Genomic DNA, 22338 nt, shown 5'->3' on the forward strand with positions numbered 1-22338 from the left:
GAGAGAGAGAGAGAGAGAGAGAGAGAGGAAGAAATAGGGGACAGGTGGTATGGAACCTCTCCTAAGAGGTTTAGTTGTAAAGGAAAGGATAAATGTAGGGCTGTAACTGGAGACGGAGGTGGGAAGGGTTTTGTTTCTTTTTGTTTTTAAAAGGCGTCAGGCGAGATGAATGGGTCTGTGCGTGTACTTATAAGAGTTCTCTAGCAAACGGGGAAACCGATCAAGAGAAGAGAGGGAAGGATGGCTAGGTCAAGGTCATGAAGTCAGCTAGAGATGATGGGATCTTTGCACCAGCCAAGGGGTAGAAGGAACATGGACAGTCCACGCAGAGTTGCAGAAGAGAAGGCAAGTGGAAGTGCCTGGATGCAGGGAAGTGGGATGGGGGGCGGCGGCAGCTGTGGTCAGGGGAAGCGGCAGGAGGCCTTTCCTATTGTAAAAATAAAAGCTGTAGGTGGGAATGAGAATGAAGAAGAGATGCTAGGAGATTTGAAAATAGGCAATGTATGAAACAGTGAGCTCAGAGAGAGCAGAACAATTTAAGTCCTAGGGGAAAACAGCATGATTGCACTAAGGGTCCACTTGAACTAGGGATCAGGAATGTGAATTAAACATGGACAGCATGGCTGTGTACATTTCTGCAGCAGTTAGCAGGTGCAAGCACAAGTGGGCAGAAGGTCAAGAAGGATGGACAGATCCCGAAAGAGGAGAAAATTATGTAGTATTAGAGGCTCCTTTCCAGAACATTCTCAAATTAGGAATGTAATTTTGGACTCACCAGTGGTCATTAAATGTAAAAACAAGAGAGCAAATTATCACCTAAACTGATATAAACCAGACCAATAAAAATCAACACCTTGGCACTGATAAGTTTTAGCAGGTGTATAATTTAATGGTATTCAAATTTCATTACAGAATGGTTCCTAATAGGAACTAAGTTCTAGGAAAAAATTCTGGAATCTCAGACTACAGCCTGTCAGTTCTCTCATTGATTTAAACCCAGAATCTAAGATTTTTTTCCCCCATCTATAAGACAGAAGACTAGTACATTTGTCTTTACACAATTAGGTAAGCAAATAAGGAAAGAGCAGTTTGCTATTCCCTGGAATATTAATACAAGAGCTATATTTAACAAAAGAATATGCGTTATTAATAATAGTAGCATGTTTGATTATGGTATTTTAATAAATTTCAGTAATTGCCTCACTTATTAAAAGTAATAAAATTTTAAATGCTAGAAGTCTTCCTTTTTCTGCACAGAAAAATGTCTGTTTTTTAAAGCAGATCTTATGTGATATAACATGTTTTCAAAAATCTGAGTGTAGTTGCCCTCCTGCTTATATGTGAAAGGTACCGTATCCAACAGGAATGAATAGTACTGATACATGCTCCTGAAAAAAAATCCAATCTGATCAAATTATTTTCTGAAAAATTACTGGATGTGTTTAATTTCATTGAAAATATTTATATTTCTTGGATTTACAACATTCTATTTTTAGTGAGATACATTCTTTAACTTTTTGGCACAGAAACATGGAGATAATGAATGTTTTCTTTAAAATCTATTATATGGGACTTCCCTGGTGGTCCAGTGGTTAAGATTTCACCTTCCAATGCAGGGCGTGCGGGTTCGATCCCTGGCAGGGGAGCCGAGATCCCACATGCCTCACGGCCATAAAACAAAAGAAATATTCAATAAAGACTTTAAAAATGGTCCATATCCAAAAAAAAAATCTTAAAAACAAAATAAAATAAAATCTAATACAAAATAATTATATCACTAGAAGGAAGAATACAAAATACTTCAATTGAGCAATCATTTAAGTAATCCTGATGAGGTATTGACTACCTGGTTTTAAATGCCTACTTAGAGATTTGTTAAGTATATCAACTTGCATTCCTTGTATTAGAGTTTACAGTATCCAGTGTCAAACATTTTGCTATATTACTCTGTAATCTAAAACAACAAAAAAAACCCGTATGTGTACGTATGTATGCGTGTGTATGTGTGTGTCTGTGGGTTCTTTAGGAAAGGATAAAACACAGAGATTGGCTGAAATATCTTACAGATAACTGTGTAATTTCTCATAAGGGAAAGGGTAAAACTAGTAAAACTATACAAATTTGCAATAAGAGTTGCAAGACTAGGGCTCCCCTGGTGGCGCAGTGGTTGAGAGTCCGCCTGCCGATGCAGGGGACACGGGTTCGTGTCCCAATATGTAGGTATGTCTCATTATTTCAAAAGGTAAATACATAAAATACAGGATAACCAAACACATGAATTTATTTTCCGTTTTAAGACTGGTTAGATAATAAATACAGAGAAGGGCCTTCCCTGGTGGTCCAGTGGTTGGGACTTCACCTTCCAGTGCAGGGGGTGTGGGTTCAATCCCTGGTTGGGGAGCTAAGCTCCCACATGACTTGTGGCCAAAACACCAAAATGTAAAACAGAAGTAATACTGTAACTAATTCAATAAACACTTTAAAAATGGTTCCCATCAAAAAAAAAAAATCTTTAAAAAAATTTAAAAATGCAGAGAAGGGATCTGCACCTGGTATCTAGAGCACCATTACATTTTTTAGTTAGAAGATGAATGACATGTTACTGGTATATAACAGCAAGACAGTAAAAATTTAACCTTCCTTGAATGAGTACACGTGATTCCCTATTTTACATGATTCCCTATTTTAAATAGCTTTTTTTGCTTTATAATATAAAGCACAGCATGAAGTCCTAGCCCAGTCTCTTGGGTTAAGACAAGTTTGTTTTTTGTTTTTTTGCAGTACGCGGGCCTCTCACTGCTGCGGCCTGTCCCGTTGCGGAGCACAGGCTCCGGACGCGCAGGCTCAGCGGCCATGGCTCACGGGCCCAGCCGCTCCGCGGCACGTGGGATCTTCCCGGACCGGGGCACGAACCCGTGTCCCCTGCATCGGCAGGCAGACTCTCAACCACTGTGCCACCAGGGAAGCCCCTAAGAGAAGTTTTAAAAGGAGTAATAAGAGAGAAAAACTCAAATTCAACAGCAGCAAACAAACAAGGGAAGGAGAGTAGCTTGGTGCTATAAATATTGGGCAGCAGACACCTAGAAAGAAACCAGAAATTTAGAATTTCTTTGAATTTTAAAAATATAGGCATCAATTGTATGTTATATTATACCTGGGATGTTTGGGACAGTGCCACATCAATTGAATATGTCCACAGCAAATGCTATGATTGTTCACTATATGTGGTACAAGACTAGTAACAGAGTCCTATTCTCCAAAAAGGTTACTAAGCAAAGAAAGTGGGTTGAAAAAAATCCTAAGAATGGTACTAATATTCTGCAGTTTGGAGAGAGGCAGAAGCCCACTCAATGAGTGGGCAACTCTGCAAACAGTCAAGGGAAGACTTTCAGTAAAGGCAGACTAAGAAAACAAGTCAACAAATAAATGAACTAATAGGATATTGTAAATGCCATGGAACTGGTTGGTGGGGGCAGGAAACACAGGTTATGTGGTCAGAGGAGACCATTCTGATGAAAACAACATTAAAAGATGAGAAGACACCAGCCACATGCAGAGAAAGAAAGAGAGTTCTGGGTGCAAGGAGGAGGCTGCACCAGGATCCCGAGGCGGGACAGAGATGCTTATTTTTAAAGATGACCAGGAGGTTTGGAAGGCGTTCAAAGGGCACGTGTACAAGCATAATTGAGTTAACAGCAGTGGTAGCTACAATCGCTCTAACCAGGCTGGTCTGCACTCTTCCCATTACCCAACCTATCTGTGTCCTGCAGTCCTGGGCTGCTGACACGAGTCAATCACTAAGCTCCAGTTCTCTGACCAGGAGCTAAGTTAGGAACAGTGTCCCTCGGGCATCTACTGTAAATTCACCATAAACAAGGCAACGTGTGCGCCATTCAGGATGCAAAGATGAGTATGACTTTACACCAGCCTCCGTGAAGGCCAAGTGGCATCTACTAACTAGAAAGCCAGTAATTGCAGGCTGGGGTAACAAATGCTCAGAGTGTAGGCAATTGCTCAGAGTAAGACTGTCACATGATGGCACACGCCCAGGGGAGGATGGTCTTCCTTTCTGAGCAAAGCATCATGGGGGTTTTCATTCTGGTGCATTCTAGCCTCACTCAGGAGCACTGTGCAGCTCTGCCTACAAGCTCCAACTTGTTTCTCAGATAGTGATCCATCAGCACTTGCTTTTAGTGTGATCTCCACCAGGCTGGAAGAGCTTCTCAACCACTCCTGGCATCTCTCGCTCTCATCGTTTTAGCAGCTGAATCACTCTTCCACGAGATGTGATTTCCTGGGATCCGGGGAGCTGACCCTGCTTCATGTTAATTCATTCGAGGCTGAACAGTTACATTGATTAGACAACTCCAAGGACCAGGTCTTGATGCCTCTGGAGCAGCTCTCTTTGAATTTCAATGCCGTTAATGATGGAGGAGTGAGGCCCATACATCTTGTGCTATCACCTCTGTGTCGAGTTCAACAGACGGTTTCAAGGCTCTTGTTAGGAATAGGAGCTGTTGTTGTGTAGCGCTCCGAAGAGGACTCTTAGTAAGTTTCAGTGGTGCCAAAGGTTAGGAGGGACAAGCTTATCGTGTGGGGCAACTCATGACCTTTAAGGATATGGTCTGTGTCTGATGCAGAGTATTTCACGAAGAACGATGGGAGCGTGGTGTGCACCTAGCAACCGACGCGGAAAAGGGCCAGGGTGGAGGACTGACGCTTCTGCCTGAGCTGTGAGCTGAGTCATTCACGGAGGCACAGTGCAGACAAGACAGAGAGGAGCTGGAGAGGAAGGCAAGGCCCTGGATGAAGAAACAGCTTCCTCTGCAACCATGTTTCAGAGCATCCGCGCGTGACCCCCCCTTCTTAACACTGCAGGTCTCTTGTCTGGCATCAAGCGCCCAAAACATAGTTTTCATCATTTTCAAGTACACTTTAGAAAAGCGCAGAGAGCTTCAAAACACCATTCCAGAGAAAATTCACTAGGACTTTTGACTCCGAGATCTCTGGACGCAACAGAAAAAAGTGTCTAAGAAGATACGTAAAGAGACAGTCACTCTTAGGACCCTTAATATTCACGGTTCCATTTCCAGTAGCTGCTTACGGTTAATTTCTGCTGTAATTTCCCTCCATTACCTCAAACCTCCTTTAAAAGTACGCTATTCTTATCAGCCTTGGTGAGTGATGCATCAGGGGAATAAAGAAAGAAGGAAATTGGTGTCCCGGCTACAGAGGAGGGAGAACAGTGAACAGAAAGAGAAACAGAGCCGTCGGTCGAAGAAATCAGGGCAGGCAGTGCCCAGAAAACATCACTGCCAGAGGCATTCAGGATGGCTAGAGTTTCCACGCCACAAGGGGTGAAGGTAAGAGCCATCCTGCCAATACATCAAAGGAAAGGGGACCTGAGAAGGTTGGAGGACTTGGGGTCACTTGGGTGACAGAGAGTTGGTTTATCTAAGTGCACTGGGTTACAAATTCAGCCCATCTACGCGACGTGCACTTCTTTTCTTTATAACTGAACTTAGTTTCTGCTGCAAGCTTCGGCTCTGTGGTGGAGAGTTAATCATAAGCCCTTGCCAGGAGTTGCTCCTGAGTTCCAGGTGAAAACAATACCCCTGAGGGAGCTGGAAACTGCCTGAGCTAGTTCATCCTCTTTTCATGCAAACAAGGAAGCCCTTATTCTCTCCTGGCCTCTTTCTTGGAGGGAACTCAATCCTGCTGCGAGGGCCCTTCCTAGGCCCATCTGAGTTTGTAAATTAAGTGCGCACTGCTTCCTTCCCCACAGGGGAGCTTGCGGGACCTCCGTGAGGCCAGACGTGTACTGCGGTCTATGCAGTACTCCGTGACACTCTGGAGGGCAGGGGTCCTTCCTGTCCCCACCCCAGGAAAGGGAGAGGGGGATGTGGACAGGAAGACTTTTACACCAGCCTTTCCTTTGGGCCCTAGCTTTTTGCAACATAAAAGCCAACACTTTGAAAACCCAAAAGCCTTTCTCGGCTTTTCTGTAGCATCATGACTCCTGGGAGCCAAGGACTGATAACTGGCTGAAAACACAGAAGAAAAGGCGGGCAGAAACACAAGAAAAGCAGACATTTGGCCTTTTTTCCAAAATACTATCCCTTGAGTAAAGTCCCCAAGATAGCGACATAGGCTGTTCCCAGCCTCGCACCCGCTCAGGAGAGCAACTAACAACTGTTCATGCCCAGGACGGCACTGAGCGAATCCAACAAAAGGGGGTGAGGCGACACCCCTGCACCACGGAGACCGAGACAGAGGCCAGTAAAGGGCCCGAGGAGTGGCTACACGCTGACGACTTGCCCTCCCCCAGGCCAGCAGCACCGCACGGGGCCTCCCCTGAGCGTCTGGCTCCTCCGGGGTAAGAGAGCCCAGGTGGACAGCCCGCGGGTCACTTCCTGGGTGTCCCTCAGGAGGAATGCGGGGGAATCTGATGGAGGAGAGGAGGGGCTTGCAGCACACAGGGCTCGGCGGACAGAGCTCCCACCCGCGCAGCCGGCTAGCAGGCCAGCCGGCAGCTCTGCCCCTTGGCAGAGCCGGGACAGTGACGCAGTCGGACCAGGGAACTCAGCGGGTCACAGGCCAGCCAGACCCAGGGTCCCCAATAAGAGCCCTGCTGGCCTCGGAGCCCCGTCTGCTCACCCCGGCTCCAAACCAGGCAGGGGAGCGCCGCCTCAGGCCTGCCCACTGCTGAGCGCAGCTCCTGGCCCCACCTGGAAAAGACCCGAAAGCCTGGCCAGCGCACCTGCACGCTGCTTACCTTAGTGACACTCAAGCAGAGAGGGCAGCAGGCAGAGCTGACCACCCACGCAGCAAAGGCCGGGAACTTGGCCTGCAGGTCAGCTTGAGTTAAGACCCCGAACAAAAGGCCTCCCAAGGCCTAGAACTCTCTTCCTGCCCCACCCATGCCAGGGAGCTAATTTATAGCCCCACCCACTGCTGAGTGTAGCTCCAGCCCCACCTGACCAGAAAGCCTGACTGGGGACACCTGGGAGGCTGCTTGGAGCCGGCGTTCCTGCCGGGCCTGGTCAGGGGAGATAACTGAGCCCGGGATACCTGGAGTGCAGCTCCCAGCCACACCACACCTGAGCAGAAAGCCTGGCCAGGACAACAGGAAAGCTGGGCACCCCGGCAACTCCTGGGCATAGAGTCCAGCAGGCAGAGCAAAGGCACTGGGCCAATCTGGCCACAGAACCTGGAGCGTGAGTTGGCTTGAGTCAAGATCACAAAAAGCCTTGCTGGAACTGGAGCCATTTCTCCTCCTCTAACCAGTGAGGGAGACTAATTCAGAGCCACCGCACACAGCCCCGCCCCCCACTGCTGCATCCAGCCTTTAGCCCAAACTGGGAGCACAACCGGAGCACAGGGAGGCTGTAGAGCCCTTCCTACAGCCCCGTTTACAATGACACCTGAACAGAGAGCAGAGCCTATGTCTGTCCAGTCCACAGAGCAAAACCAGTGACCCCATCTGGCCAGGGAATTCGGTGCACAGTCTTGCCTGATTCAGGTCCCCAAACAATGAGCTGTGTGGGCTTTGGAGCCCACTCTGCACCCCACCAGGGCAGGGAAGCTAATTCAAGGCCCCATCTACATCTGAGTACAGTACCCAGTCCTGACTGTCTAGGAAGCCTGACCAGAGAACTCAGGCAAGCAGAGCCCATCCTACAGCATCTCTTGAGCAGGGAACCAAGCCAGCAGTCCTAGTCACCTGTTCCCAGCCAGTGGGAACCACACCACCCCTGACCTCGGAGCTCAGGCAATGGCCTTGCCCCAGAATAGACCCTGACAGCAGGCCCCACCTGCCCAAGGACATTAAGAGTGGACACATCTAAAACACCCAACTGAGCTGACTGGTGAAGAACTGTCTCTGCCAAAGCAAACCTGGAAACTACAGAAGAGGACACCACCTACTCAAATGCACAGATACCAATATAAGGAATCAAGGATCATGCAAAATCAGGTAAACATGACACCACCAAAGGAAACTAATACATCTTCAACAACTGACCCTACAGAAATGGATGTATCAGCTGTCAGACAAAGAATCTAGAATTATCCTCTTAAAGAAGTTTAGTGAACTACAGGAATACACAGACAGAAAACTAAAATAAATCAGTAAGGAAATGCCTAAACAAATAAGAAGTTCAAAAGAGCAATAGAAACCATCAAAAAATCAAAACAAGAAACAGAAATCCTAGAGCTAAAAACTACAATAACAGAACTGAAGAATTTAACAGAGAGGTTCAAAAGCAAACTAGATCGTAGAACACAGAACATCTGAAATTATCCAGTCAGAGGAGCAGAAGAAAAAATAATGTAAAAGAGTGAAGAAAGCCTATGGGACTTATGGGATATAATCAAAAGAAACAATATCTGCATTATGGGAATTCCAGAAGGAGAAGAGAAAGAAAAAGGGAGAGAAAGTATATTTAAATAAATAATGGCTGAAAACTTCCCAAACATGGGGAGAGAAATGGACATCCATTTCCATGAGACCCAAAAGACCCCCAATAGGTTGAACTCAAAAAGGGCTACACTAAGTTACATTATAATTAAATTGTCAAATATCAAAGACAAAGATGGAGATAAAGGATGTTAATTAACATCATGAAAACATAAAAAGGCAGTGTAAAACTTACTGGTAATGGTAAATATATAGTTAAAGTTCAATTCTGTAATATGATAATGGTGGTTCATAATTCACTTACAACTCTAGCTTAAAAGTTAAAAAACAAAAGTAGTAAAAATAACCATAATTATAATAATCTGGGACTTCCCTGGAGGTCCAGCGGTTAAGACTTCACTTTCCAATGCAGCGGGTGTGGGTTCAATCCCTAGTCGGGGACCTAAAATCCCATATGCCTCGTAGGCAAAACACCAAAACATAAAACAGAAGCAATATTGTAACAAATTCAATAAAGACTTTAAAAATGGTCCACAGCAAGAAAAAGAAAATCTTAAAAAAAGAAATAATAATCTGTTACTGGATAATATGAAAACTGTGACATCCATAACCTAAAATGTGAGGTGGAGGAAAAATAAAAGTGTAAAGTTTAACAGTGTTACAGAAGTTAAGTTGTTAATCAATTTAAAATAGGGTGTTATAATTTTAAGATATTTTATGTAAGCCTTATGGTAACTACAAGGAGAAAATCTGTCATAATTACACAAAAGAACATGATAAAGACACCAAAACATACTAATACCAAAAGACATCAAAACAACACAAAAAAGATATCAGGATAAGAAGCAAGGAACAATGGATCTACAAAACAGTCAGAAAACAACAAACTAAATGACAATAGTAAGTCCTTATCTATCATTACTTTAAATGCAAATAGATCGAAATTTGCAATCAAAAGACATAGAGGGCTGAATGGATTTTTTGTTTTAACATCTTTATTGGAGTATAATTGCTTTACAGTGGAGTGTTAGTTTCTGCCTTATTACAAAGTGAATCAGCTATGTATATACATATATCCCCATATCTTCTCCCTCTTGCGTCTCCTTCCCACCCTCCCTATCCCACCCCTCTAGGTGGACACAAAGCCCTGAGCTGATCTCCCTGTGCTATGCAGCTGCTTCCCACTAGCTATCTATTTTACATTTGGTAGTGTATATATGTCCATGCCACTCTCTCACTTTGTCCCAGCTTACCCTTCCCTCTCCCTGTGTCCTCAAGTCCTTTCTCTATGTCTGCATCTTTATTCCTGTCCTGCCCCTAGGTTTCTCATAACCACATTTTTTTTTTAAGATTCCATATATATGTGTTAGCATACGGTATTTGTTTTTCTCTTGAGGGCTGAATGGATTTACAAAAAAAGATCCAACAATATACTTCCTACAAGAGACCAACTTTAGCCTTAAAGACACAAGTAGACAGAGTAAAGGAATGGAAAAAGGCATTTCTAGCAAATGGTAACCCCCCCCCCAAAAATTATAGGTATCTATACTTATACCACACAAATTAGACTTTAAACTAAAAATGGCAAAATGAGACAAAGAAGGTCATTACACAGTGATAAAGGGATCAATACACCAAGAAAATATAACAATTGTAAATATTTAGGTATCCAACATCAGAGTATCTAAAAATAAACAAAAACTAACAGAGCCAAAGGAGAAATAAACAGCAACATAGTACAATACAATAATAGATAGAGACTTTAATATCCCACTCTCAACAATACATGTATCATCCAGAGAAAATAAATAAAGAAACAGTAGATCTAATCAACACCATAGACCAAATGTACCAAACAGACATATACGGAATAGTCTACCTGACAACAGCAGAAAACAAATTCTTCTCAAGCACACATGCTACATTTTCTATGATAGACCACATGTTAGGTCACAAAACAAGTCTTAGCAATTCAAGAAGATTGAAAGCATACCAAACATCTTCCCTGACCACAATGGAATGAAACTAGAAACTAATAACAAGAGGAAAACTGATGGAAATTAAATAACATTCTCTTGAACAACCAATGGATCAAAGGCAAAATTACAGAAAAAACTAAAAAGTGTCTTGAGATAGATGAAAATGGAAACACAACATACCAAGATTGATGGAACACAGCAAAAGCAGTTCTAAGATGGATGATCATAGCAATAAACACTTACAATAAGAAACAAGAACGATCTCAAATAAGCAACCTGCCTCTGCACCTCAAGGAACTAGAAAAAGAACAAATTAAGCCAAAACTTAGCAGGAGAGAAATAATAAAGATTAGAGCAGAAATAAATAGAGAACAGGAAAACAATACAAAAGATTAATAAGAGTTGCTTCTTTGAAAAGATAAACAAAATATAAAAGTTTTGGCTAGACTAACCAAGGAAAAAAAAAAGAAAGAGGACCCAATTCAACAAAATTATAAATGAAAGACATTACAGTTGATACCACAGAAATATAAAGGATCGTAGGAAGATACTATGAACTATACACCAAGAAACTGTACAACCTAAAAGAAAAGATTAAATCAGTAATCAAAAATCTCCCAACAACAACAGCAGAAAAAGTCTAAGACCAATTGGCTTCGCTGGTGAATTTTACAAAACATTTGAAGAAGAATTAACACCAATCCTTCTCAAACACTTCCAAAAAATTGAAGAGGAGGGACCACTACAAAACTTATTTATGAGGCCAGCATTAACCTGATACCAATGCCAGAAAAGGACATCACAAGGAAAGAAAATTATACGGTCAACATCCCTGATGAATATTAATGTAAAAGTTTTCAATAGGGGGGACCTTGAAGATGGCGGAAGAGTAAGACGCGGAGATCGCCTTCCTCCCCACGGATACACCAGAAATACATCCACACGTGGAACAACTCCTACAGAACTCCTACTGAAGGCTGGCAGAAGACCTCAGACCTCCCAAAAGGCAAGAAACTCCCCACGTAACTGGGTAGGGCAAAAGAAAAAACAGAGACAAAAGAATAAGGACGGCACCTGCACCAGTGGGAGGGAGCTGTGAAGGAGGAAAAGTTTCCACACACTAGGAAGCCCAGAATTCAGCAGCACATTAAAGGATCATTCACCATGATCAACTTGTATTATCCCTGGGATGCAAGGATGGTTCAACATCTGCAAATCAACAGAAGTGTGATCAGCTCAATAGATACAGGGAAACCATTTGACAAAATTCATGATGTGTTCACAATAAAAACGTAAGAAATTGGGTATTGAAGGAACATACCTCAACATAATACAGACCATATGGTACTGGCATAACAATAGAAACATAGACCAATGGAACAGAATAGAGAGCCCAGAAATTAACCCGTGCACATATGGTCATCTAATATATGTCAAGAGAGCTAAGAATACTCAATGGAGAAAAGACAGTCTCTTCAATAAATGGTGCTGGGAAAATTGGGCATTCACATGTAAAAGATTGAGACTAGACCGGTATCTTACATAATCACAAACATTAACTCAAAATGGATTAAAGACTTAAATGTAAGACTGGAAATGATAAAACTCTTAGAAAAAGCATAGGAAAAAAGCTCTTTGACATGGGTCTAGGTAATGATTTTTTTGGATATGACATCCAAAGCACAAGCAACAAAAGCAATAACAAACAAGTGGGGCTACATCAAACTAAAACGTTTTGCACAGCAAAAGAAATGATCAACAAAATGAAAAAAAAACCAAACCTACAGAATGGGAAAAAATATTTGCGAACCATACATCTGATAAGGGGTTAAAATCCAAAACATATGAAGAACTCAAACAACTCAATAGCAAAATAATAATAATCCAATTTTAAAATGGGCAAAGGACCTGAACTGACATTTTTTCAAAGAAGATATATGAATGGCCAACAGATACATGAAAAAATGCTCAACATCACTAGTCATCAGGGAAACGCAAATGAAAACCATAATGGGGTATCACGTCACACTTGTTAGAATGGCTGTCATCACAAACACAAGAGACAACAAATGCTGGTGAGGGTGTGGAGAAAAGGAAACCCTTATGCACTGTTGATAGTATTGTAAATTGATGCAGCCACCATGGGAAACAGTATGGAGGTTCCTCAAAAAGTTAAAAATAGGGCTTCCCTGGTGGCGCAGTGGTTGAGAGTCCGCCTGCCGATGCAGGGGACACGGGTTCATGCCCCGGTCTGGGAAGATCCCACATGCCGCGGAGCGGCTGGGCCCGTGAGCCATGGCCGCTGAGCCTGCGCGTCCGGAACCTGTGCTCTGCAACGGGAGAGGCCACAACAGTGAGAGGCCCGCGTACCGCACAAAAAAAAAAAAGTTAAAAATATAACTATCGTATGAGACAGCAATTCTACTTCTGGAACTATATCCAAATGAAACAAAAACACCATGTCAAAGAGATATCTGCACCCCTCTGTGCATAGCCGCATTATTCACAATAGCCAAGGCATGGAAACAAACATAGATGGATGAATGGATAAAGATGCTGTGAGAGATCTATAGATATAGATGATAAAGATACAGAGAGAGACATGTACAATATTACTTGGCCATAAGAAAGAAGAAAATCCTGCCGTATGTGACAGCATGCATGGACCTTGGGGGCATTATGCTAAGTGAATTAAGTCAGACAGAGAAAGACAAATACTGTATGATGTCCCTTATATGTGGAATAAAAAAAAAAACCACCAAAGTCATAGAAAATAAAGATTATAAAATAAGTAAGTACTGAGGATGTAACATACAACAGGATGACTGCAGCGAACACTGTTGTATTATATATTTGAAAACCATTAAGAGAGTAGATTCAAAAAGTTCTCATCACAAGATAAAAAAATTTTTTCCTTTTTCTTTTACTATATACGAGATAAGGGGTGTTAACTAAACTTATTGTGATAATCATATCACTATTGTATAGAAGTCATTTTTCTGTATACCTTAAACTTACACAGTACTGTATGTCAATCATATCTTAATAAAACTGGAGGCAAAAATGTAACAGTATCCTGTTATATGAGGAAAGTATTTTTCTATTATTCACTAAGTGGTCAGTTTTCCTCACAAAGCAGAAGGTATCCTATCATCGCCCGGAAGTCAGCTGCTCCTCCCACGCCTGCTGTAGGAAACATGCCAATCCAATCCTCTGTTAATAGAATGGTGCTGAGGGCTTCCCTGGTGGCGCAGTGTTGGGAGTCCGCCTGCCGATGCAGGGGACGCGGGTTCGTGCCCCGGGCCGGGAAGATCCCACATTCCACGGAGCGGCTGGGCTCGGGAGTCATGGCCGCTGAGCCTGCGCGTCCGGAGCCTGTGCTCCGCGACGGGAGAGGCCACAACAGTGAGAGGCCCGTGTACCGCAAAAAAAAAAAAGGATGGTGCTGAGTCCTGGCCACTCTCTGAGTCTGTGCAAAATTTGCCTTCCTGGAGCGTTCTGTCCTCCAAGTACTGAGCAAGTTGCTTCGAAATACTATGATTCCCTAACGAGCATTTGTTCAAAATGAAATTATTTTGCTGGTTTTCATATTCATTTATTCACTCAAATATTTACTGAGCTACTCTGTGCGATGTTCCACGTGCTGAGGAAACAGAGCTCTGAGGGGCCCATGGTACAATGGAGGGAACGGACAGACACCCTTGAACAAGTAAACACGTGGGCGTCAGATGGGGAGAAGCCGTGTCGGGTGAAGAGAGCCGCTCCTTTATGTCGGCGGTTAGGAAAGGCCTCCCTGGGAAAGGAACGTTCAAACCCATGGAGGTGGATCCAACAAGAGATAAAGGCAGAAGGGAGGATCTGCTGGCGTGGCCAGAGCAGGTGAACGGGAGACGCAGTGGCAGTGAGGTCCAGGGCCACCAGGGCCAGAGCCTGTGGGCTGCATAGTTCCCAGTGGGACTGGCTTTTATTCTGAGTCTCCTGGGAGCCAGTGCAGGGTTTGAGCAGAGAAATGGCATAATCTGACTTTGTATTAATGGGATTTCTCTCACCATTGGGGGGCGGTGAGGGCAGGACACAGCTACGGGCTTTGCCATAATCAAAGTGGCCAAGGGCTGTGGTTTGCTCCCGGTGACAGCGGGGCTCGTGGTGAGGCAGCACTGGGTTCTGCATGTTTTGAAGGTGGCTCCCACAGTACAAGCTGTGGGTACAAACCACTGGGATTCACAGCCTGGTGCATATGTAATTGCACCCTATCCCCATCAAACTCTATTCCTCCCCAGTCATAGCTCTTAATCCACCAGAGGAACTGTCACGTAGCATCAATGGAGTCCGTTCATGTTCAGCAAACTGGGGTAACTAATAACAACCACCTCCACGGATGTTCCCAACAGCAACATGCCAAAGGTCTCCTCACCCCCTTCTCCACCTTTCATTCACCCTCTGTGATCAATTACTTCCCACTTCACTTCTTTGGGATGACACTGGCCTCAGCGTTCTCCAAAGAGAACAGCGTCTGTTCCAGAAATTGCATGGCTAGCTGTCTTCCCAAGAAAGGTGGAACTTGCAAGTGACCCCTCATGGTTTTGGTAATAAAATTCCTGATCTATGCAATGCCTTTTTCCCATTTCTCAGAATGACATGTTAGCAAAAGGTCACAGGCTGGCTCTGTTCCCTATGTACTTTGCAAGGTAATACATTCTGAAAAGAAAAGCTTCACAGAAAGGTCAAGATACAGAATCTGTTTTCCTGGCTGTAAGATACGGAACATTTGTTTAGATTCGTGGGCCATGCTTCAGTCGCCAAGATGGCGTCACCCTCCCTTTAAACTAATGAGAATGATGAAGTATCAAAAGTCGGAGAAAAAGAAACAAAGCAAAATACACAAAGGTCCTCGATCAGCTCAAACGTCTGTGAAGTCACTTGCAGCCCTCACCCCGCCCTAGAACATACACGCAGACCACACACATTTCACATGGCTTTGCTTAATAATGACACTGATTTAAAATTTTCAAGCAAAGTTGACTTTAAATTTGAATAAATTGAACTCTAGTATAAAAATTAATCCCATTTTAAAATCAAGAGTATGTTCCCTTAAGGAAAAACATCCCCACGCACACCGAGATGAGCATTTTTAACAAGAGTGAGTTAGGATGACACGGCCGGCAGACACATTCTGGACACCAATTGGATCCCCGGCTCCCAGGGCAGCCCTCCAGGCTTCAGGCTACTCCCAGGGCTCTGCCACCCCTGAGGGAGCTCCCTCGGCCACTGACCTAAACTAGAAACCTCACTGCCAGCTTCTACCAGATTCTTCCCTTTTTCTCTTTTGTCAGGTGATTTCAGCAGCTCCTACAGCGGCCACAGCATCACATTTTTTTCAACAAGTCATTGCTGTTTACCTCTCGGCAAATACTTTCCTTCCTTCATTAAGTATCTAAGTTAAAAATTAAGGATACAGTAAGTCCCCTAGGTACGAACCTTCAAGTTGCAAACTTTCAAAGATGTGAACGTGCGTCCAGGTGGGAGTGAAACTGCAGCTCGCCCTCCGTCCCCTATTGCTGAGGATCCTTCAGCTCTACCATCTCCCACCTCCTCTCCCCCCCTCCAGTCAGTAACTCTTCTTGCCTGTTCTCTCGATGCCAGCCCCTGGATGCCAGCTCTTGTACTGGACTACTGTACTTTTCAAGGTACTGTAACATTAAAAACGTTTATTTTTTGTGTTTGTTTGTTTTGTATGTATTCTTTGTGTGAAGGGTATTATAAAGCTATGACAGTACATACTATACAGCCGACTGTGTCAGTGGGGTTCCTAGGCTAACTCTGTAGAACTTACGAACAAATTGGACTTATGAACGCACTCTCAGAACGGAACTCATTTGCTGTAGGGCACTTACTGTGTTGCGTTTGCTTCCAGTGTTGATCTTTCAGAGATCTGTCAATAAGGCACCTCAGGGATGGAGGTTTAATCTTCTTTGTTAAGCGGTACCCTTTTGGGGGGAAATCATGACAAAGACGGCACCAGGAGCAATGTGACTCATGGGGACATAGCTGCTTTAGACGATGTGGCACCTTCTCTCTGGGGAAACAGAGCCCTCCCATATCTAAGTCCTCGCTTAGGAACGTAATTTCACAGGTTGGATTTTTTTTTGTTGTTTGGCTTGTTTTGTTTTTACAAATATTGGGGACACTGTAAGACTCCCCCGTCCTCAGTTCTTATAACCTTTCAAAAAAAGGCTGGAAAAGCTAATAACATTTTTAAACTATCAATAGTTCCCCTTGTTTAGTTTTACCTCTACAGAGAATCATAGAACCTAAATAAATAATTTTTCAAACTTTACTTTTCTACCATTCTAATTGAAATTGGTAAAATAAATAAAATATGTATTTTTTATTTTTCTCTTAAAAAATAGTGCTTATCCAAGCCCTTAGAAAAGGAATTCCTTGGCAATTTGATATCTTATATGTTAGAAAAATCAAATACATATTGAAACATGGCTTCAATAATGATACCAAACCTAGAACTCCTTTGTCACATCTATGGGGTGTCAATTGAAAAAATGCACAACCTAGAAGTTGAGAGTTATGTGTTATTTGGTGGACAAAACTTAGGACTTAAGCCCAGGACACAGTCTCTCAGACAGCTCTGAGGGACTGATCTGAAGAGGTAAGGGAGGAGTGAGGATATATAGGAGGTTTTGCAACAAAGATCAGGTGGTCGGAACATCAAAAGATGACTGTTAATTAAAGAAAACCAGACATCTCAAGTTAAGGAGTTTAGCACTTTTCTGTGTATGGGAAGATGCAAGAGCCTGGGCTGACTGGAATCATTCCTTTGATCTGCACCTCAGCTCTCTGGGGTCAGCATCCTATACTTTTCCATCCTGAGTCTCCTCGGGAGTGCATCACTGGGGGGCTGCAGTGGCTGAGGGCTTGATGGCCAGCATGCTGTTTCCATCCTGAGTTCCCTCAGCGCTCACTGTCAGGGCAGCTGCAATGTGACGGCTTGATGGCTGCAACATCTTTTATTTACTGATATGGCCGGCAATATTTTTCATTCACAGGGGACAAGAATTTATTCACTTATTTATCCCCAGTAGAAAAAAAATGCCTAGCATTTATTAGGGCCCAGTCAATATTGGTTTAATGAATACATCCATACTCTGAATTCACATTTCCCTTTACCAGGATTTGCCCAAAGCAGAGCCCAGGATGGTGGGTCCTTAACCACTCCTGCCACCGACTTGAACTTTGTAACTAAGTTCTGGCTCTGTCAATGCTTCTGATCCTTACCCAAATTGCAGGATGTTTTATACCCATTTGCTACAGTTTGGGTTTAAAAAGCAAACAACAGTGAAACAAGTTCTTTCTGGATTATTAATTATTTTAGGAATCTAGAATTTAAACTTGAACTTGGTCATGATAAAGGGATAAAAAAAAATCAATAGAGCTAAATGAATTATTGGCAGAAATAAAATGCTTCATTGATTATACAAACATAGACACACATTATTCCAGGAGAATTTAAAAAAAGAAAAAAAGTAACCAGTAACCTAGCTGGAAATGGAGACTGGAAGACCCCATTCACTTGGTCTGTATGTAAGTTAAAAGAAAAAAACAAAACTAACCCAGAGGCTTTCATTTTTGTGAGAAAGGAGGGAAGAAAGATTGAAAGGCAGGCAGGCAGGAAAACTGTTCATTGTTTCTCTATTTTTCATCATTGCTACAACCAATAATGGTACCCGGTGATAGCTTAGATACTACATGAGTCTAGTGGCCATTATAATAAATACTGTTTGTTTCGACTGGTTGATACATACAGTCATTAAGCGTCTAAGAACTCAAAGAAACCATGAAGGAGCAGTAGACTGAAACAGTGTTAACTTATGGAAGTACGAGGTTAAGAACTCACTGATAAACCAGTCCAGGTAATTCTCTGAGGCCAACATTAAACCAAGTGGTTTTAAATTTTTCTTAATAATGAAATGCACATCTTTCTAAGAGGTAAATTTTTCCAGGAAGTATTTTTTTAATCAACAGATTTGAAAAATAAGAATTACTATTATTATAAAAGACAAGTTTAACTATGGAAGTTTCTATTCTAATATTTCACAAACATACAGTTACTTAAATTAACTTTCCAGAAAACAGTTGTCTTAGAAACTACTTCAGCAATAATCTGACAATGGTTATGTGTGTTCCATTACCTAGTTGAGATAGAGGGCTTCTATGCCCTTTGGAGATCTTTTAAGAGGAAGGTGGAATATTATAGCAACAAAAGAACTTAGAGACCAAAGTAAGAATTGCTTTCAGAAAGCTAACAGAAAAGTAATTGATTATGAAACGAAGAAAATACCATATCAGAAAAACAAAGACTAGATGCTGTTTATTGCTTCTTTGCAAAACAGTCTAAAAAATGAATGAGTAGGGGGATATGTCTTTAAAAAGCAGTAAATCAACCACTCACTTTATTTTTACTGGGAAGATGTATACTTATAGTATCTGGAAGGCTTGACTTTTGATATAATAATATACATAATAATAGCAACATTGCAGAAAATAAAGAGGCTCTTTGGGCAAGGTGCATTGTTATGTTATAGAGCATAAATAAATTAAAGTTATATTCAACCATTGTTTTCAGCTGGGGAGGTGGTTTCAGGTTCTGTTTTAAGTGTTTTACACGTTATCTCCTGTGAGCACCACAATAGCATCATTCCATAGGTCATGTTACCGCTATGTTAAAATAAGAATTGTTTGATGTTACACTTTTAAAAGAACTTGGCGCGTAGAACATTCCTAAAAGGCAATTTTCTAAGACTACCAAAAAAAAAAAAAAGGCAAATCACAGAGGATTATTAATTCGTTCAATTTGTTAACTTGTACCCCTTCTCAAAAATAATTTGAAACAATATACAAAATATAGGTTTCAAAGGTTAACAAATTGCAGTCGTATTTCAGAACCATAAAAATAAAATGTAAGCAGATAACTCATAGTAAGTTCCCAGGATCAGAAAGAAGTTTAGCTGTGAGTACCTCAGGGGAGACAAGTTTTATTGTTTGTTTGTTTTCCTGGAACTAAATTCTAAAAGACTGTCTCACATGGGGATTTATATAGGGCACATTAAATAATGGAATAGGTGGTGTTGGAGTCAATGAAGAGGCAAATTTCATAAGCCTCTTGCTTGTTGCAACCTCCACAAAACCTGAGAACGGCCCACAACAGCGCAGCACATCTGGAAAGGACAAACTGACAGCCAAATACATTGCTTTTCAGCCACAGAGTCCGACTCAAGGACACAGCTTCAAGCCTGCCGAGAAGTCAGTGCCAATTATTGCCCTGGGATGGTCTTTTCTAATGATGCTTCTTTCAAATGGGGCATTTTTTAAAAGGTTGGAATAGGGCACTTTGGGTTTATAGTCTGGGACGAGAGCCTAGTAAACTCCTTGATTTGGGCTAAAGGTAAACTGCAGGCCGTAGACACCACAGGAAGCTCAGCCAGTATCTTAACCCTGAAAGCATCCACCCCACCCCCGCATGTGACACGCAGTGGACCACTAGGAAGACAGGATTTTCTTCAGGTGGTCACTTCTGATCCACTCCTGGAGACATTACACAGTGCAAGGATAGAAACCAACGCTCATGAGAACTATGCAATGTTACTTCAACAAAACGCTTCATTCTCAGCATTGCTTTGTATTCCAAAACACAACGCTTAATAAAGATGATTATAGCGACAGAAGTAAGAATCAATCTTTTCCTAGAGAGTATTTGGAAGATTGTGGTTTCCAAGGATAAAGCAGAGATTAGGATTATTTTAACGTTATAGTCCAGTTTCTTTTCATTTATACTTTTATGTCTAAGATTTTTATTGATTTTCAATAAGCCATATCCTCTCCAACTCCATATTAAAGGATTCACCAGCATATAGAACTTTATAATAAATTCAAGCAAAAGGAGACTGGCATTTAAATAATTTAGATTGACGGCATTACCCTGTGATTTCATTTTCTACATTCTTGAGTAGAAAACAGACATTTCAACTCAACTGCATGAATGTTACAGGCTGGGGAAAGCAGAAGACAGCAAAACAGTAGACTCTTTGAAACCCCCAAAGCAGTAAAAGTATCGTGTCATGTGCTTAGCTACTGCCCTAGCCAAGCCTCAAAGGAGGCTAAAGTCACTTTCTGAAAACTGCAGAGATGTGACTGAAGGTGTGGCAGCAGCCCCAGTGTATTGGGCAAGTTTTTCTTCTGCAACAAAACTCAATTTTGTCTTATACTTCTAAATTACACAAAACTGCATTTACTTACTTCGGCAGAATCTTCCAAATACTAAGTCCTTTCTTCTCCTTGTCTTTAAAGTAAATAGAGTCAAGATAAGCTGGTTCTACAGCTCAGTATCAACAAACAAACAACCCCATCAAAAAACGGACAGAAGACCTAAACAGACATTTAGGTCAACTTCTAAAGAAGATATACACATGGCCAATAAACCCATGAAAAGATGCTCAACATCACTAATTATCAGAGAAATGCAAATCAAAACAACAACGAGGTATCACCTCACACTGGTCAGAATGGCCATCATCAAAATGTCTACAAACAATAAATGCTGGAGAGGGTGTGGAGAAAAGGGAACCCTCCTGCACTGGTGGTAGGAATGTAAATTGGTGCAGCCACTATGGAGAACAGTATGGAGGTTCCTTAGAAAAAGAAAAATACAACTACCATACGACCCAGCAATCCCATTCCTGGGCATATATCCAGAAAAGATGAAAACACTAATTTGAAAAGATACGTGCACCCCTATTTTCATAGTAGCACAATTTACAATAGCCAAGACATGGAAGCAACCTAAGTGTCCATTGACAGATGAATGGATAAAGAGGATGTGGTCCATATATACAATGGAATATTACTCAGCCATAAAAAGAATGAAATATTGCCATTTGCAACATGGATGGACCTAGAGATTATCATACTAAGTGAAGTAAGCCAGACAGAGAAAGACAAATATGTGATATCACTTATATGTGGAATCTAAAAAAAAAAAAAGATACAAATGAACTTATTTACAAAACAGAAATAGACTCACAGACAGAGAAAACAAACTTAGGATTACCAAAGGGGAAAGGTGGGGGAGGGATAAATTAGGAGTTTGGGATTAATAGATACACACTACTATATATAAAATAGGCAGACAACAAGGACCTACTGTGTAGCACAGGGAACTATATTCAAAATCTTCTAATAACCTGTAATGGAAAAGAATCTGTGAAAGTATTGTACATATATAGAAAGATATAAAACTGAATCACTTTGCTGTACACCAGAAACTAACATAACATTGCAAATCAACTACACTTCAATAAAAAGTTGTTTGTTTTGAAAAAAGATGAAACATATATTCATATAACCAAAAAAAAAAAAAAAAAGGATAAACTGCTTTTACCTACTTTGTGTGGCTTGATTTTTTTTTTTAACCAAGGCAGGTAACACCGCTAAGCTGAACATTCAAGACTCAGATGGCTAAATCAGGAAATAACCACACTTTATGCAGTGCTGACCTTTAAACTTCCTCTGTGAGCCTAGGTCTTTACCTAACCCTGCCTGAAATCTCTGAGAAAGTCCATAGTCTCTTCAAGCACCGTGAGATAGTAAGATGACCTCCATTCACTTTCCAGCATAAGAATAGTCATAAATAGATCCAGCCTGGTGGGATTTTCTAAAAGCCTGACTTTATTTAAAGTTAAAAGCTGTTGCCTCTCGTGGGTGAGACAAGCTTAGGAGGCTCTCATGGGGCTATATTCAAAGTCTGTTCTATTTCCCCACCTCCCTGTCTCTCCGCCCACTGATTTTCTAACTCTGATTTGGGCAGGTTTGGAGCAGAGGCAGAAAGAAACGTCAAGAGCAGAACAAGTGTCATCGGGGCTGGTTTCTCCC

The sequence above is a fragment of the Neophocaena asiaeorientalis genome, unplaced genomic scaffold, assembly GCF_003031525.2.
Source record: "Neophocaena asiaeorientalis asiaeorientalis breed wild unplaced genomic scaffold, Neophocaena_asiaeorientalis_V1.1 scaffold180, whole genome shotgun sequence".
Taxonomy (NCBI): Eukaryota; Metazoa; Chordata; class Mammalia; order Artiodactyla; family Phocoenidae; genus Neophocaena; species Neophocaena asiaeorientalis.